This window comes from Delphinus delphis, chromosome 4 (genome assembly GCF_949987515.2).
Source record: "Delphinus delphis chromosome 4, mDelDel1.2, whole genome shotgun sequence".
Taxonomy (NCBI): Eukaryota; Metazoa; Chordata; class Mammalia; order Artiodactyla; family Delphinidae; genus Delphinus; species Delphinus delphis.
Window position 1 is genome coordinate 53,929,811 of NC_082686.1, and position 13,999 is coordinate 53,943,809.

At 38.4% G+C, this 13,999-nt stretch overlaps 1 long non-coding RNA gene across 1 annotated transcript in view; it reads right to left on the reverse strand.

Annotated features, from left to right (window-relative positions):
- Window positions 1-2,461: 2,461 nt before the first annotated feature.
- The window catches only part of LOC132424055 (uncharacterized), a 169,715-nt gene continuing 158,177 nt past the window's right edge, over window positions 2,462-13,999 (reverse strand). The window contains exon 3 of the long non-coding RNA XR_009519159.1: window positions 2,462-2,632. This is a non-coding gene — a long non-coding RNA (uncharacterized lncRNA). The remainder of the gene's footprint in view (window positions 2,633-13,999) is intronic.

Genomic DNA, 13,999 nt, shown 5'->3' on the forward strand with positions numbered 1-13,999 from the left:
GAACATTCCTCACTTACCTAACTCTTATCAGTTAGGGAAATGGAAGGAAAGAGAATTAATGTTCTCTAGTTCCCATGTAAAAGATAATGAACACCCACTACAGAGTTACAGAATTAAAGGTTCATTGACTTAGCCATACTATAATCTTTTAAACAACCAGAAAAGAAAATCATAAGGACAAAAGTCTGAGGCTGTGAAATAAAACTGGAAAGTCTGCAGTTTATTTGCTTTGTGCCTGTGTGGTTTCTACCTTCCACTGACTCCAGAGCCATTACGATTAGCATCTCCCAGGGATGACTGGAGATAGAGTAGGCAGGGGGAGTTAGGTTAATGAGGCAGTGTAGAGGAAGGCAATCCTGTGGACTCCTGGTCATCAGGATACACAGGTCTTTAACCTGTAATCAGGTAGCCACAGTTAGGAGTGCTCTCAAAATTCCCTTTCACCCCTGGATTCCAGGTTGTAATATTCAGTTATTATAGAAAATGGTGACCAAGTTCAACTTAAATTCGGGGACTTCCCTTAAAAGTTTACTAACAGTACCTTCTTCCTTTGGTAGCAGTAGAGTCAACAGCTCTCTATTAAGGAGACTAAGGGCTGTCACTGCAAATAGCCAGGTTTCCTGGTCATGTTTGTGTCTCCACTGTGGACATCACACAAGACATTTAACTTAGTTAACCAGAAGTTAACCCCAAAAGTGCAGAGGTATGGCCGAGTGGGTAGAGCTTTGAAGTCAGTCAGATCAATATGTAAATCTTAGTCATGTAAGCTTTAAATGTGTAAGCCTCAGCCTCAGCCTTAATACGCTCATTATTTAAATGGATATAGCCCCTGACAAGGTAGTTTTGAAGATTCATGATAATATACTTAAAGTGATTACACTGTCTGGCACAGAGTCAGTTTTCAATAAAGCATAGCTGCTACTATTATCAAAGTTGTTAATCATTGGAATGGTCATACCAAAACTGGCTGTAATTTTATTTTCACTAGGTTTTCTTTTTTTAATGAAAAGAGAGCTCCAAATGTGTGTTTACACGAACTTATTCTAGAGATTCAGGCATTCATGCAACAATCACCTCTCAGTTCTCTTTTCAGAATTAATGGACTCAAGGAACATTAACTAAGTTCCTACCATGTGCCAAGCCCCATGAGTCTAGGGTCTAGGGAAGATACAAAAATAAATATAATATAGACTCCACTCTAGAGAATATGTAAAGAATAAGTTCAAGAAGAGAATAAGCATCATAAAAGAGGCATAAACAAAATATTATAGACTCCAGAGTACATGGCTCTTCTGTGTGAAGGAATTGGGAAACCATCATGGAAGAGGTGGTATTTGATCTGGGCCTTATGGTAAGCACAGAATTTAGATATGCAGAGATTGAGGAGGAGGTAGACAAATGAGTGGATGATTCATGAATGATTCATTCATTTCAAAATCTTCCCCTTGTTCAACTTCCTGGAGATTAGCCTTTGTGGTGCCTACACTCTAGTGATGGCAGGCAAAGCCATATGAAAGTGAGGTGACATGAGCAAGTTCACGATGGCCTAAGGGAAGAGTGGCTGTTAATAAATTTACAACAAAATCTTGGAAAGTTTCAAATGCCGAGGTAAAATATTTGGACTTTATTCAAGCCTTTTGGAAAGAAATTTCAAAAACATTAACCCCGTATTAAAGTTAAAAGCTAGAGGTCTTGCTGAAAGTACAAACTGACTGAAAAATCACTGTTAAAAGATAAACCGAGGCATACTGAAAATTTCGAGTTTATTTGAGCAAAAACTGATGTGAATCAGGCAGCCCCAAACTGAAAGTGGTCATGAGAACTCCACCAAGAGAAGCCGGGAAAAAGACATACAGAGAAAGTGTGGAAGCAAAGAAAGGAAATTATTGATTGGTTAAAGCTAATGCCTAGTTGGCTCTTTGTGATTGGTTATCCTCAGAGTTTTGATTTCCTAACCTTGACGCATTGACAGACTTAGAGGTCAGTTTGCTTACAGGCCACCAGGGCATTAGAGCCATAGTCTGTGGACTCCTTGCTTAATTAATTTAGCAACATGCATATTGTTAAGACTTGTTGAATGGCATCTAAAATTCTTTCTAGCTGTGTTTGAAATGCATCAGAAGGAAGGAGGTCTAGAGGTAGAAACATAACAGAGAGAGGGCTATTTCAGTAGGTCAGGAGGAGATAATGAGCACATAAACTGAGTCAGAAGAGACAAATGGGAGACATTGTGATGGTGCTTCATGACTCTCTGTAACTCTGTCCTACCTCCTACCAATATGGAGAACTTGGTCAAATAAAAAAATTCAAATCCATATCTCTCTCAATATTTTCACTTACAGATATGTAAACATTTCAATTTTAAAATATTTTTCTTTATTTATTTATTTAGTTTTGGCTGCATTGGGTCTTCGTTGCTGTGCGCGGGCTTTCTCTAGTTGTGGCGGGCAGGGGCTACTCTGTTGCGGTGCACGGGCTTCTCATTGCGGTGGCTTCTCTTGTTGCAGAGCTTGGGCTCTAGGCGTACGGGCTTCAGTAGTTGTGGCACGTGGGCTCAGTAGTTGTGGCGCACAAGCTTAGTTGCTCCGTGGCATGTGGGATCTTCCCGGACCAGGGCTCGAGTCCGTGTCCCCTGCATTGGCAAGCGGATTCTTAACCACTGTGACACAAGGGAACTCCAACATTTCAATTTTTAAATCATACAAGAAATAAACAGCAAGGTGATTGAACACTCAGTTCATGTGGCAGACTCTAATGCAAGCCAAATGTGTATCAAAGAGCTGCCTCCCAAACTATGCATTCTTTTCCATTCCAACATCGTCCTGTCTGTCTGCCTCCATGCTACCTGTGTCTTCTTCAAGAATTTTCAGTTAATTCCTCCCTTAAAGTCTAAATCTGTTGTCAAGTACCGAACCCCCTTCATGGCTACAACCAGCAAGGCATATCTAGCTAACTTTCAATCTGGCCCATTTTTGTGTGATGACACTTTCTTGAAGTGACTAATATTATCTCTATGTGTGATAGAGTCCTATGTGTGACTTTTCATTATAAAAATATCCACTGGGTACATAACATTATTCAAGAAAACATGAAAGCTTACAGAACAAGTAAACAGCTGAAAGGGCAGCACAAGATAAATGTTTCCTAATAAAAACAAGGGAATATATTTCATTATCTATGAAGAGCAGAGAGGTTAGCCTAAGAGATATATAAGGTTAAAAAATACCATGAGAGGGCTTCCCTGGTGGCGCAGTGGTTGAGAGTCCGCCTGCCAATGCAGGGGACACGGGTTCGTGCCCCGACCCGGGAAGATCCCACATGCTGCGGAGCGGCTGGGCCCATGAGCCATGGCCGCTGAGCCTGCGCGTCTGGAGCCTGTGCTCCGTGACAGGAGAGGCCACAACAGTGAGAGGCCCATGTACCGCAAAAAAAAAAAAAAAAAAAATACCATGAGAGGGACTTCCCTGGTTGCACAGCCGTTAAGAATATGCCTGCCAATGCAGGGGACATGGGTCCGAGCCCTGGTCCGGAAAGATCCCACATGGCGCAGAGCAACTAAGCCTGTGTGCCACAACTACTGAGCCTGCGCTCTAGAGCCCACGAGCCACCACTACTGAGCCCATGTGCCACAACTACTGAAGCCCGTATGCCTAGAGCCCGTGCTTCGCAACAAGAGAAGCCACCGCAATGAGAAGCCCGTGCACTGCAACAAAGAGTAGCCCCCACTCGCCACAACTAGAGAAAGCCTGCGTGCAGCGACGAAGACCCAACGCAGCCAAAAATAAATAAATAAATAAATAAATTTATTTAAAAAAAAAAATACCATGAGAGACATACACACAACTGTAGATAAATATATTAATAGAGATATATAAATATAAAATTTATCATAGTCCCATTCCCCCAATGACTGCTTATTTCCACCCCACTCCCACTCTATTATTATCCAGTTATAAAATCAGGGATGTGGGAAGCCCACTTAACCTTTCTTTTTCCATAATCTCCCATACCTAATTATTAAAAATGCTCTGGCTCTATTCTACTAACTAAATTTCTCTTGACTGTATCTGATTTCAACTAATGGTTATTTTCCCCTTTTCATATAGGATAAAAGTGCAAACTCTTTATGATGGAATAAAGGCCATTCGATTTAGCTACATTATATATAGAATAATACATTATTATAGCCTTATCTCCTATCCTTCTTCCTTATGCACCCTTGCACAAGTTGTTCCCTCTGTTTGGAAAGGCTCCTTCCACTGCGGGTGAACACCAACTAGGAGGTTCAAGGATCATCTCCTCGGTGAAGCCTCTGATGCTCCCTACTGCCCAGGCACAAAGCACTTATTACTAACCCTACATCCCTGCTGCCCAAGCATAAAGCATTTATTACGTGCCTTAAATATTTTCTATAGCTTACCTGTCCCTACCACTAGACTTAATGAAATTCTTGAAATCACAGAGATCTGTCTCATCCATCCCAGTGAAAAATCAAAATCATGTACCGCACACGCATACACAAACACACACAGTTTAGAGTCAACATTAACATGACTTTACTGTTCAACTATCTCCGTTAGCATAACTACAATTTCAAGAGACTCCTGCCCAGGAAGATAACTTTGCAAGTAATGATACTGTTCCTACCAGGAATTTCTCTGAAATCTATCAACTCAACAGAAAATATCAACCAACAGTTTATGCACTAAGACTCTTTCAATAATATATGTAAATGAAATAAATATCTTTACATGTGTTATGTACGGAGCAGAGTTATTACTGAATAAAATGTACAAATGAATTACAGTCCTACTCATTGTTTCTCTACAGTGTCTGGTGATTCTTCCCACTTCTCAAAGGGGACCACTTTACTAAGCTAATGAAAAGGAGGAAATATTCACATTTTCTGAGCTCTGTACAGAGATATTTTCCAGATAAATCTGATAGAAACAAAGGCATGGCCAACAGATATCATCAGTCAAGTCCTACACTTGAGTCTATGCGCTATTAGCAACATGGGAATTGTTTGATGGTGACTTTTTATAATGAAATTTGTTAGCACAAGAAATAAGTATATACATACTAAGTGGTTTAATATACATGTTAGTATTCACCAGGCTTCTATTTTCCATCTCCTTTTTCCCTTTAACTCATTCATTTTACCTAATCTCACACCCTTTACCTACCTCTAAGAATCTCTCTGCCCTCTAGAAATCATGAACCACCATCAGCAAAATCACCTAATATGTCTTCAACTTTTTGTCTAGGTAGGCTCTTTACCTTCTTGCTTTAACCGAAACTTGGCAGTGCCCTGAGAACACCACTGACCCTTGATCCTCCTCTCATACTCTATCTTGGGTTCCTTAGACAAATGGCTGATTCCAGGTCTAGGAAGAAAAAAAACGCACAAGATGATCCTGGAATATCTGTCAAACATATAACAATGAAAGTATAAAAGCCCACCAGGGTCATTTCAAAAGAACTCAAGAGCTAACTTAAAGAGGTTCCCAGTGGTCAAAGGTGGGAAAATTTGGGCATCACTAAGAATAATTCCTACAACAAATATGTTTTAATCATGAACTCATAATTACACTAAAAATAATAATAGTTGGTCAACATTGAAGGATGCTAAGGAATTATCTCACTATTTTAAATACTGATAAGAAATAATCATGCTTTTACATGAACTATACCACTGGTGTACCAAATATTACATGAGGAGAAATTTCTGTCTATAAAAGCATTCTAAGGGATTTCCAGTCTCAGTCATGCATGATAAAGTAGCTGGTATTGAACGAAGCCTTCTGCCAAGAACAACTATAAAAGCTGGATGACATACGTAAATCAACTGTTTGAAGGCACAGGCAAAAAAAACAAAACAAAAAAGACAGAATAGGCAGGACTCAGTCTCTGAGAGAAAGGAAGCACATATGGTGAGGTCTATATTCACGCTATGGCTTTTTTCTGAGGGCATTTTTCTAATTGTAATGTAGGGAATATAGCTAGAACAGAAAGTCTTACTGGACTGAGGGGAAAGAGGTCTGAGCTCAGCACTGCCATTGTGTCTTAGAATTGAGCATCACAATCCCAGACAGGAAAGGAATTGAGAGAAGGATCCAAAAATCTGCATTCAACTTCCCTTCAACTCATGTTAATGCCTCATGTGGTAAATATATGTGTATATATATAGAGACAGATAGATAGATAGATGGCAACACTGGAACAAATGGTGGCCGGTAGGTAGATGGAATTAAACTGTTGAAATGTTCTTATATTGGTCAGTAACTGGTAAAGTTACTAATTTAAAGTGGACTACAATAAGATATGGATCTATATTGTAATTACATGGAAAACATCAAAAAGAATAATTTTTACAGTGTACAACAAAAAAATCCTATAGAGGGCAAATAGAGTAATGAACAATAACTGATTAATCTAAAGTAATTCAAGAAAGGAAAATGAAGAATCAAAGAACAGATGGGCTATATAGAAAACAAACAATATGTTAGTAGATGTAAACCAAACTGTTTTTCAGTCAGTTTGGGCTGCTATAAGAAAATACCATAGGCTGGATGGCTTATAAACAGCAGAAACTTATTTTTCACAGTTCTAAAGGCTAGATGCCCAAGATTAGGTGCTAGCATGCTTGAGTTCTGGTGAGAGCCTTCTTCCAGGTTGCAGACTACTGATTTCTTGTTGAATCCTCACATGGCAGAGCGCAGAAAGGGGGAGCAAGCTCCCCTTCTAAAGGCATTAATCCCATTCATGAAGGCTCCACTATCACGACATCATCTAATCCTAATTACCTCCCAAAGGCTCCACCTCCTAATATCATCACATTAAGAGGTGGGGTTTCAACGTATGATTTTTAGGGAGAAACATTCACTCCATAACACCAACTATATCAGTAGTTATACAAGATATAAATAGAACAAAGACTTCAATTAAAAGACAAAGACTGTTGGACTGAATTTAAAACAAACAAATAATATCCAGCTATATGATGTTTACAAAAGACAAACTTTAAATATAAGAACACAGAATCCTTAAAAATAAAAAGAGTGGAAATATATATCGTATGCAAAAACTAAACAAAATAAAGATGGTACAGCTTTAATAATACCAAGCAAAGTAGACTTTAAGCATTACTAGAAATAGAGTGACATTTCAAAATGATAAAGGAGTCCATTAAACAAGAAAATAAAATATTCCTAAATTCGTGTCACCTAATATTTAAAGGCAAAAGAGACAAATCCACAATCATTCCTGGAAATGTTATAATAGCTGACAGAATAATCAGCAATAATATAGTCACTACAGCCAACAACTGCAAAGTACACATTTTTTTTTCAAATGCAGTTAGACGTTTGCCAAAATAGACCAAAGCAAATGTTAATAAATTTTAAAGAATTGAAATCAGGGTACATTTTCTGACTGGAGTGGAATTAAACTAAAGAATAGTGACATAAAGATAACTAGAAAAATTCCTAAATGTTTGAAAATTAAACAATGCACTTCTAAATAATGTATGAATAAGAGAAAAAAATTGCAATAGAAATAACACAAGTTCTTACAAAGTCACTTTCATAAGTTGATTTGCTTTTGAATTATTCATTTCATAAAACAGCTTTTGGAAAACATTAGAGGAAGCTTATGGCTTACTCCACTTCTCCAATCTAAAATAGACATTTTTCCAACTACAGTTCCAGCAGTCACTGGACTTATGTTTGTAAAGAACTGTGAAGGGTCAGAGATTTTATTGTACTTGCTACCTAACAAGTTAGGCTACCACAGTTTTAAGGGTGCTAGTCAAAGACATGAGACTCCTGGGTCAGAGCCAAAGGACTTTATTACTCAGAGCACAGTGACAGCATGAGCTTCAAACTTACATTGGTTCCCTGCCTCCCAAATCCCATGGGGGTGATAAGGAGCATCTCAGGTGCATGCAGCTCACTAAAGCGACCAACTCCCTGGTGTGTTCCAAACGGAAGGGTTCCTGGTATTCAGGACTTTATGCTACAATCAGGAAAGTATCAGGCAAACTGAGATAAGTTTATCACCTGGTGCACACACAGTGTGTATCACAGCCCAGATGCCCTGACCTTAGGCAACACCAAACTTTTAAAGGAAACTGCCAGCAAATTTGCCCAACCTTTGCTCCAGAAAGAGACATTATCTTTATTATCTTGGACAACAAACAAATCTGCCCTTTGCCTCAGAGAGAGACACTATCTTTATCTTTTAAAACTGTTTGCCATACAAACATACTTAAAAAGGTATTCTAGAACAGAAGCTGCCAATGTATCTGCTCAGATGTGCAGAAATGCAAGAGATCTGAAGGAAACTGTCTCCCAATAATATTCCTATAAAATTACAGTGCAATTATACTATAATCATCTCTGTACTAATCTATATCTTGGCTTTGAAAATGGAAAGTCCATGCTCTACCATACTATGGTCAAGTTTCCTTTGTTAAGAACCCAATATAAAATGTTTGCTCACTATTTTTTTGATTGGAAGTTTGTGATAAAGGCACCTAAGTATACTGAAAAAGATGACCTATTTCTTAAGTTGCTATTTTATCTCAGTAGCAAGGATTTAATAATAAAGAAAAAGAGATACTTGTTTCTACTGTTTCCATTATCCAAGGATATACTTACTACATCCACTTCTTGGCATCTACCAAAAGACATCAGGGCCAAGAAAAAGGCCACAGAATTTAGGAGTAGGAAGAAGTAAATCAGAAAAAACAACAACAACAAACAAAGAACAAAATGAAACAATTAAAAAACGAAACAAAACTGTGTCCCTTTTGGTGAATGAAGTTATGCTAGGAGATTTAACTAACCTGGACTTTATTGAGATATGTGCAGTCAATTTCCCTGAACTTCATGAGCCTATAGGTTCTAGTGACTCATATTAGCTGTAACAATCTAAATTTCTGGTTGCTTCCCCAAACAGGAGAATTTCTGGGAGCTCCTGGGGATGTTTCGCAAGCACTCATCAAGTCTTTTCTCACTCCACCATTTACCACTAGCACCCACTGTATACCACCAGGTTTGTGGGACACTAGGGCCTCCCACCACCACTGAGACCTAAGTCCCACAAGATACAAAGCTTCATTGATTCTATTACTGCATTAGTTTTCTCTCACTGCATAGCAAATCACCGTAAATGTAGTGACTTAAAATAACACAAAAAAATTCTCTCACACTTCTGTTTCAGAAGCCTGGGCGGGCTCAACTGGGTTCTCTGATTAGAGTCTCACAAGGCTGAAATCAAGGTGTCCCCTGAGCTGGGCTTTTATCTAGAGGCCCTAGGAAATAATCTGCTTCCAAACTCATTCAGATCATTGGCCAAATATGGACTGAGGTCCGTGTGTCTTTGCCAGCTGTCAGAACGGGGCTACACTTACGCTCCTTAGGGCTACCTGCATTCCTTAATACAAGGCCCCCTTCATCTTCAATCCAGCAACAGTGCGTCAAATCTCCTCGTGCTTTGAATCTCTGACTTCCTTGTGTGCTCCTACCTACAAGAGGGCTTACCTGATAGGATCAGTCCCAGCTGGGTAATCTTCATACTTTAAGGTCAACTAACTTGGAACTTCAGTTACATCTGCAAAATCCCTTCAAAGATGTACCTAAATAACTGTTTGAATAGGTAACCATGAGTCAGAAGCCCTGGGGTGGGGTTGGGGGAAAGCATCTTTAGACTCATGTCCACCACACTTACCGCGTGGAGAAGAGCTTCTCTCACATCTGTGTCTGTTTTAGAGACCTCCAGTGAAGCACTGTTTGTGCATCTATACTTGAGAGTTTTTAGAAAATCAGATCTTTCAGGGTTTAAGTACAGACCCATTGCTCGCCACAGGATTTAAACCTCCATCCAATAGCGTCTTGCCTACTAGCCAAATGAAAGTGAAAATTTTGATGCTGTATTCAGAATTACCCATCCATCCAGACAACTAAGGCTTTGTAACAGGGTCAAAGTCTCCGGTTTTAGGACACATACTTTCTTAGATATCTCCTCAGTTCATCAGAAAAACAAGTCTTTTGGGGAGATGGCCCTACCAGTACACCAGTCATGTTCAGACATGTCGGAATTCCACTCGAGTCTGCAGCCTGTTCACCTGCTACATTTACATACTATTGAAATGGGATCTCCAAGCTTTGTGTCAGTCAGAACACTGAGCATGCTGAGCTGCTGCTCTCTGTGGAACCGAGATAGAATGTTTCTTGATGAGCAACTAAATGCATGACCTGTTTGAGACAAACAGGGATTTATGCTTTGCTAGCTTACATGCTTCCTCAAAGGACAAGCCTCAGAGTTTTTGTGCTTGGAAAGGGTAAGGGCAAAGCAACAATTAACCAGACACAGTTCCAGAAAGGATAGGTAGAAAATCATCAGTGTTGTTTCTGCAAAAAGATCTGCTGGTCCAGAATCAAGTACTCTAAGTATAGAACAGAGAACAGCAGAATCAAAGCAAGGCCGGAGTTAGCATTAAGGGAAGAAATGAATGTGTCCTCTACTTTCACTTTTTTTCTGTCCACTTTGCTCTCAACACACAGACAGCCCAAATGTGAACTCTGGCTGAAGGAAGCAGACAGAAATGTAAGGGGGTGGAGTTAAAGGCCACCAACCAATCTTTCACTTTTTTCAACTTTGCTTAACAGGTGTCAGGTAGAATCATCCTTGACAGAAAGTAACTCCAAAAAGCAGGACAGAGCAAAAGTGCCCAAGCTATACATAATGTCTGTCATTTTCTTTCAAAGTCTAAGATTCATACAATTCTGTTAATTGTCTGTTTAACAGCAACAACAAAAAATCTTGTGTTTTGACTTCGGAAAAAATATGGGAAAAGAGCAAAAGTGGATTGGTCAATTTGTTACATGTTTTTAGGAAGTTGTTCTATTAAACGAACCAGTCAACACAATTGATAAAATGAACCAACAAAGGCAATGGGGAATTTAATCTCAGAATTTTATTTCCCTTTTATGAATCTCAAGATTATTTATGTGGGAGAAAATGCAGATAAAGAGAGACACCTTCCAGGTTTACAGTATACTCACCCCCAAAAGTAATAAAGAGCTCTGAGCAAGAACCAGGTTGTGCGTTTATGCCCAATCCAGAAAAAAATGATAAAATCTCCTGAGATTTTGCTTCTAACTCCATGGCTTCAAATGAGAAAAAAGATAAAATAAAATAGATGGATAGACTGGCAAAAGGAAAGGCTATTTATTGTCTGTGTATAATTAGGTAATAAATGGACTTTCACAACAAGAAAGTTCAAATCAAATCTAAATTATTGATAGGCAAGTATACATAAATCCTTTCAGTATTTATACTTATAGTTCCAAAAATGTATGCAAGTATTATAATTCAGGTAAAATTAGAAATAATAACCTAAATCACTTAAATCTTAACTTCTGTTAAACACAGATAAAGATATAAATGGTACTATAAAGTATGATTTCTGGAAACTACAACGAGATCTTTGGAATGTGATGGTAAATGTTGGGCCTTGAAGTCAAGTAGACTCAAGTCTGATGGTTAATTCGGCCCCTTTTTGCCTGTGTGGCTATAAGCAATTTTCTCAGTTCTTCTGAGCCTCAGTTTCTTTATCTATAAAGTATAAATAACACCTTTCTTGTTTTTGTACTACATATATTTTTCATGCCCTCTCTTCATTCATTTGTTCTAACATAATATGACAGAGACCGAGTATATGTTTCTCAAACCCATTTCTTATTTTTTAAGCCGACAGCTAAACTCCATTTCCCAGCAGCTATGCAACTCGGTGGCCCGTGTGACTTGTCTTTCCAATGAAACATAAGTAGAAGTAATGTGTTTCATCTAGTCCAAGGCAGTTTCTTTTCGCCTCACAATTCATGTACTTTCGTTTTTTGTTTATAATATGTCAGGTATTTTTCTAAAGAATGTATTTTTTAATGTAAAATTTAAATCTTTTTAAATTTAAAATTGCCTCCTGAGTTCTTCAAGTTGCATGTTTTGACTTATGAAATTGAAATTGCTAAAATTTTCACTGAAAAAAAGAAAGAAGGAGAAAGGAACAAATCCTAAGCTAAGTGGGACACAGAGACAGCAGTGTAAACAAGGACTTTTCAGGGCAAACCAGAACAATATATACAACCTAACCAGAGAACCAGAAAGAAAGAGAGATCAAGAGATAAATAGATATCGATTTCCTACACAGATGTCCACCCTCCTCAGAAGTGCAGGATATCATGTTTCTAATGATGAAACATTAGAATTAAAAAACAGAAGGCAACAGTTATGAGAAAACAAATGATAATTTCACATCAAACCACTGCTGACATTGGATATGTGTTGTCTTTCGATTGCAACGCCATCTCTACTTTACTTCTTAAGAAATTAGTAAATTTACTATTTCCAGTGTTTTGCAGCCAACCATCCTCTGAGAAAAACAAAGCTGCTAAATAAGTTTCCAAACAGAATAAAGGGAAAAAACATATATCCAAGAAATACATTTACACCCGCCCCACAAAATAATGAGTGATGTATTTTAGAGGAGACAGTGCCCTAACACAAATTTACTCTTCTTAAATCAAAGCTTCCCCAAAAGCTAGTACAAGGCGACACTGGGGAACCATCTGCAAGTTAAAGAAAGAATAAATTGAGTGACAATTACTACTTCTTAATGTTTCAGGAAAAAAAAAAAAAAACTTCAAGTGGAAGCAGACTTTTTCCAGTTCAGGATGAAGAAGCCTTTCCTCACATTCTCAGTTTCTCCCTGAGGTTAAGAGTATAAATTCATAAACACCCTCAAGAAGATCCACAGCCTAAAACGGTTATTCAGCTTCAGAGAACCAGGTCAGAGAGAAAAGGTAAACTGTAATTATCCACTGAAATTGCCTTTGAATCCAGAATTTCTGTTTTCTCAATACACTCTCATAGGAAGGAATATTTTTCTCAAGAACCACAAGAGGGAGTATTCTTACTTCTTTGTCACAGTCCATCTCTGACACCAAATGGATATTACCCTCATGTTTGTCTAAAAATGATGACATATTATTAAACACTAGGGAAGCTTCTTTTTTACTCATCTAAAATCCAAGTGATTATCTTCTTGTCTTCCATTGATTCATATTTATTATATCCAGGATATTTTCTTGGCCATTCATGATAAAGGAGGAAAGCAGACAGTGTTTCATGCTGGTTCTTTCTCTTGTTTATTATCTTGGGAATGTGAAGGAGGATTTCTCTCTCAAGTTGTGTTCAGCAAGTGCAAGGTGACAATGGGTGATTCTCCCTAACTAGGAGGAAAGCAATCAGTGATCTAAAAATAATTATACTATTGCTTACAGCTGAGCTGCTGCCTAGCCCCTAGGAGACTAAAAGCAAAGCACAAAAATGATTCTGTCAATTATCATCACATGCCTGCCAATAAGATAAAGAGGTGATAACTAATACTTTCTTCAATGACCCAAGTGTAGTAAGAATCAAGAAACTACCAGTCTTATGTAAGATACCAGTATTACTTTGTAAGATACTTTGACTGTATTAGCCAAAGTAATTAAAACCAGCTGCTAAAAAACAAACAAACTCAGAACATCTGTGGATTCAAACACACACACACACACACACACACACACACACACACACACACACACACACACACACACGGCTTATTTCTCACTCAAGTCACTCACTCAAGTCTGATGGCAGTTGGGTGACTAGCCTGGGCTGCTCTCTTCCAAGTGACAATTCAGGGATTCAAGTTCCTTCCATCATGTGACTCCATCATCTTCCCACTGAATCCTCTCTTTGTTGATGAGCAAATTTAGGGGACAGAGCTGGAAACAGTATACTTTACTTCTGTCCCCTAGCCATTGTCTCTAACTCAGTCACATGATCAACCTAACTGCAAGGAAGGCTGGAGAGTGAGGCTTCCTGTGCGCCTGGAAAGAGGATATATACAAAATTACTGAGCTTCTAGACCAAGAGTTTTTAACATGGG